The following is a 5,196-nucleotide window of genomic DNA, read 5'->3' as shown; positions in this document are numbered from 1 at the left end:
CCAGCCACCTTCCAGCGGCTGATGCAGCGATGTCTGGGTTCACAGGTAAATGATTCCCTACTGATTTATCTGGATGACATTATTGTGTATTCAGAAACATTTGACCAACATATGGCTCACCTGGAACGAGTGTTTCAGAAACTTAAGGAACATGGACTGAAGCCAAAAAAGTGCAAGCTGTTCCAAACCAAAGTACACTATTTGGGACATGTAGTGAGCCAACATGGAGTGTCGCCTGACCCCGAGAAGGTTAAAGCTGTACGAGATTGGCCCCCACCCGTTACTGTACGCCAGGTACGTTCTTTCTTAGGGTTTGTGGGTTATTACCGACGTTTCATTCCTTCCTTTGCAAAAATTGCTGCCCCTCTACATGCGTTAACACATGGAGCCAAACAGAACGGGTCGAAGACTCAGCCTGTCGAGTGGAACTCCAGTTGCCAAGAAGCCTTTGAAACCTTGAAGAACCAGTTGGTGAGTGCTCCCATTTTGGCTTATGCAGATTTTAACCTGCCTTTCAGACTGTACACTGATGCTAGTTTCGAGGGCTTGGGAGCAGTCCTGTCCCAGGTACAGGAAGATAAAGAACGAGTAATAGCCTATGCAAGCCGATCCCTAAGCCCCAACGAGAGAAATGACAAGAACTACGGTTCCTTTAAATTGGAACTGCTGGCCCTTAAATGGGCTGTATCAGAAAAATTCAAGGATTATCTCTGGGGTTCTGATGTAACTGTGTATACTGACAATAATCCGCTGGTGCATTTGAATACTGCAAACCTTGGGGCAGCTGAGCAGAGGTGGGTGGCCCAGCTGGCAAATTTTAACTATACACTCAAATACCGCCCAGGGAGAGAAAATGGAAATGCAGACGCCTTGTCACGGCGATCACCAGAAACTTCTACTTCCATGGCCATTACAACAGAGAGCACAGCGGACCTGGAGCAGTTGGAGCCCTGGGCATCACGCCAGCAAGAAGACTCCACATTAAGTCTAGTGAAGGTCCTGATACAAGAAGGTAAACTGATTTCAGAAAACACTCCTAAACACAGAATCAAGCTGTTACAACCTTTTAACAGGTCATGGGCACAGTTCAGCATTAAAGGGGGGGTGTTGTTGAGGACTGTAAAAGACAAACACACCGAACTGCTTGAACAGATTGTAGTGCCCCCAGGGTGGAGAAAATTGATATGGAGACAATACCATGAAGCAGTTGGCCATTTGGCTGGCACAAAGACTTTATCTGTACTTCAGCGCAGGTTCTATTGGCCAGGACAAGGGGAGGATGTTCACCGATGGTCAACCAACTGTGACCATTGCCTGCAACAGAAGTCTCACCAAGAGGTAAGGGCACCCCTAAGGCCTATTCCTACTTCTTATCCACTTGAATTAGTGGCTGTGGATTATTTGTCATTGGGGCGACCTGGAGATGTGTACCCTTATATTTTGGTCGCAGTGGATGTGTTTTCCAGATTTGCATGGGCCGTTCCTACAAAGGACCAGACAGCCGTGACAACAGCGAAAGTATTGTGGAAATGCATCATCCAGCCTTTTGGATGCCCTGAGAGAATACATTCCGACCGAGGAGCAGCTTTTGAATCAGCAGTCTTCGCAGAACTGTGCCATATGTATGGAGCCAGGAAGAGTCGTACTACCCCGTACCATCCTCAAGGAAAAGGTTCAATAGAGAGGTTCAATCACACACTGCTGACTCTTCTGAGTTCTTTGAATGAAGAAGAACAGACACAGTGGGCTAAGCGGTTACCAGAGTTGGTACATGCATATAACACCACTGTAAATGAGTCTACTGGTCTCTCTCCCTTCTTTGTAATGTTTGGCAGGCATGGCCGTCTTCCGGTGGATATGTTGATGGCAGCCATGAGTCAACATATCCGGCTGTAGAAGAAACTTTGGAAACCTTACCGGGCTCTTCACAACCAGGTCAGATTGATGTAGATCAGTCCCGCAGGTCGACCAGAAATACTGCAAGAGTCAAACCAAGTCGTTACAGACCGTGAGATGATTGTCGGGACGACAATCCTTAAAGGTGGGAGGAGTGTCACAAAGTGGAGCCAGGCAGCTAGTTTTCTTATGTTGTGTGTGTGTGTATATATCCCAACCAACATTTTTATGTGGGGCCCATTGGGGTAAAAAGTGGGCACAATCATGGGCCCCAGGTGGGATTGTCAGATCACACCCATATGGGATTGTCCGCGGGTTCCATGTTGGCCCCAAGCCAATTGCCCATGTGGGTTTAAGGCAGGATTACACCAGGTTTTAGATGGGCCCCAGCTGGGCAAAACAGACAAGACCCATCTTGGTCCCAGCTTTAAGTCCTACGTGGGGCCTACATGGGGACAGTATGGACTGAAATATGGGTTGCAAGTGGGATTGTCCACGGGTTCCATGTTGGCCCCAAGCCAATTGCCCATGCGGGTTTAAGGCAGGATTACACCAGATTTTAGATGGGCCCCAGCTGGGCAACACAGACAAGACCCATCTTGGTCCCAGCATTAAGTCCTACGTGGGGCCTACATGGGGACAGTACGGGCTGAAATATGGGTTGCAAGTGGGATTGTCCGCGGGTTCCATGTTGGCCCCAAGCCAATTGCCCATGTGGGTTTAAGGCAGGATTACACCAGATTTTAGATGGGCCCCAGCTGGGCAACACAGACAAGACCCATCTTGGTCCCAGCTTTAAGTCCTATGTGGGGCCTACATGGGGACAGTATGGACTGAAATATGGGTTGCAAGTGGGATTGTCCACGGGTTCCATGTTGGCCCCAAGCCAATTGCCCATGTGGGTTTAAGGCAGGATTACACCAGATTTTAGATGGGCCCCAGCTGGGCAACACAGACAAGACCCATCTTGGTCCCAGCATTAAGTCCTATGTGGGGCCTACATGGGGACAGTATGGACTGAAATACGGGTTGCAAGTGGGATTCTCCGCCGGTTCCATGTTGGCCCCAAGCCAATTGCCCATGTGACTTTAAGGCAGGATTACACCAAGTTTTAGAGGGGCCCCAGCTCGGCAAAACAGACAAGACCCATCTTGGTCCCAGCATTAAGTCCTATGTGGGGCCTACATGGGGACAGTATGGACTGAAATATGGGTTGCAAGTGGGATTTTTCAGAAAAGTTGTTGGGTGGGGTGGGGGGGGGGGGTTGGGGTGGGGGGGGGTGTTTCGGTCCGGTTAAAAAAGAAAAAAAAAAAAAAAAAAAAAAAAAAAAAAAAAAAAAAAAAAAAAAAAAAAAAAAAAAAAAAAAAAAAAAAAAAAAACACAAAAAAAAAAAAAAAAAAAAAAAAAAAAAAAAAAAAAAAAAAAAAAAAAAAAAACCCAAACCAATCCAATCAACAAAAAATCACAAATACAATATTAACACAAAAAAAGAACAAAAAAAAAAAAGAGAATTTCGCCCTCAACAAACGGACACAGAAAAAAAAAAAAAAACAAAAAAAAAAAAAACAAAGAAACAAATGCAACACCCCCCAACATAAAACATAATTTTTATTTTGATTTTTTTTTTTGGGAAAAACAAAAAAAAAACAAAAAAAGTAGGCGGGGGAGAGATCGGGTGGTGTCCCCATTTTCAAAATTAATGAGTAATATATGTTTTTTTATTTGTGGGAGGGTGGGGGGGGGTGTTTTTGGTGTTGGTTTTTGGGGGTGTGTTGGGGGCGGGGGGGGGGGGGGGAGGGGGGTAACCAAATTTTTTTTCAACCAAAAAAACAACAAAAAAAAAAAAAAAGGGGTGGGAGAAAAAGGGGGGGGGCCCAACGTGCTTTTGGTTTTTTTCCCTCCCGGGCGGGGGGGGAGAAAGGAACAACCAACAACCACCAAACAAAACACACACAAAAAAAACAAAAAAAAAAAAAAAAAAAACAACCACTAATTTTTTTTTAAAAAAACAAAAAAAGAAAAAAAATTATGTAGAGCCACAACAAAAAACAAAACAGGAGCATTTTTTTTTTATTGTCAAATTTTTTTTTTTTTTTTTTTTTTTTTTTTTTTTTTTTTTCCATTTCCCGAGGGGGGTCTTTTTTTTCTTTTTTTTTTCCCCTGGGGTGCTTAAATTCTTTTTTGAGCCTCTAAAAAAAAAAATTTTTTGTGAATTTGAACTAACATTAAAAACATTCTTTTTAAACACCATTTAGAATTAAACAATGGCCAACTTCAGGGCCATATTGGCAAAAGTATGAAGGATATGATGGATCATCGTTATGGATTTTTAGCACAAGAAAATATTTATCAAGTACTTGAACTTAAAACATTTTATTACTCTCTCATAATCATAATTAATATATAATAGCTTTGTGAAGTGTGTACAAATAATCATAAAATAAAATGATTAAAATGTTTTCACATTAAAATGCCAAAATGCACTAAAAGCAATAACTGATGCACGAGGCTTCAATGGTACAATGCAGCTTCAGATTTGAAATGCCAATAGAACCAGCATTATTTGGGTAAAAAGGTTGCTATGTATATGTTGATTTAAGCTTATTTAGTATTAAAAAAAATTAGATGCGCAGTTCTGAAAAGTCCAGGACAAAGAGATTCCTTGCATTTTCAACTTGTGAGACATTTTTCCTCCAATTTACTTTAATTTGAAAATGCCACCATGCTCAATACCTTACTGATGCATAGTCAAAAAAAAATGCAAGTCCATAAAATAAACTAAGGACCGCACACAGATACAGTGATTAAAGCAAGAAAAAAATAATTTCACTGCCGTAAAGGTCGCTTCCCATAGGTTTTCATGGGCTGTTAAGCCCAACAGCTCTTCTGTTCTCTAACACAGCATTCGAGTTGTAAGAAGGCTTTTAACCTACACAATCTAAATACTTCAGACCAAGAGCATTTTTAAAAGGAAAAGGGTGATTTTGAACAGCTTTTCTATTGTCAATTTGCTTTTATGTAAAGTTTTCAATCTATTAAGCCTAAGACTTTTATAAAAAAAGAAATCAACCATCTACATAACTTTTCAGTGCAGGTTTTTATTTATCTTACACACCCAATGCTGACAGGGAGTCTAACATTTTGATATAGGCCTAATGTCTATCCAACTTAAAAAATTAACATTTCTATTCTGCCCCTCAGCAGGTAGCATCTCTGTGCTTTGTCCTCCGGTTTATTCAGTAGCACACAATAGACTCTGCAGGTTACAGGTTAAACTTTAGTTTACTTAAGTACTGTACT

This window comes from Perca fluviatilis, chromosome 15 (genome assembly GCF_010015445.1).
Source record: "Perca fluviatilis chromosome 15, GENO_Pfluv_1.0, whole genome shotgun sequence".
Classification (NCBI taxonomy): Eukaryota; Metazoa; Chordata; class Actinopteri; order Perciformes; family Percidae; genus Perca; species Perca fluviatilis.
The sequence above is the reverse complement of the archived record's forward strand: the minus strand, read 5'-3'. Positions refer to the sequence as shown.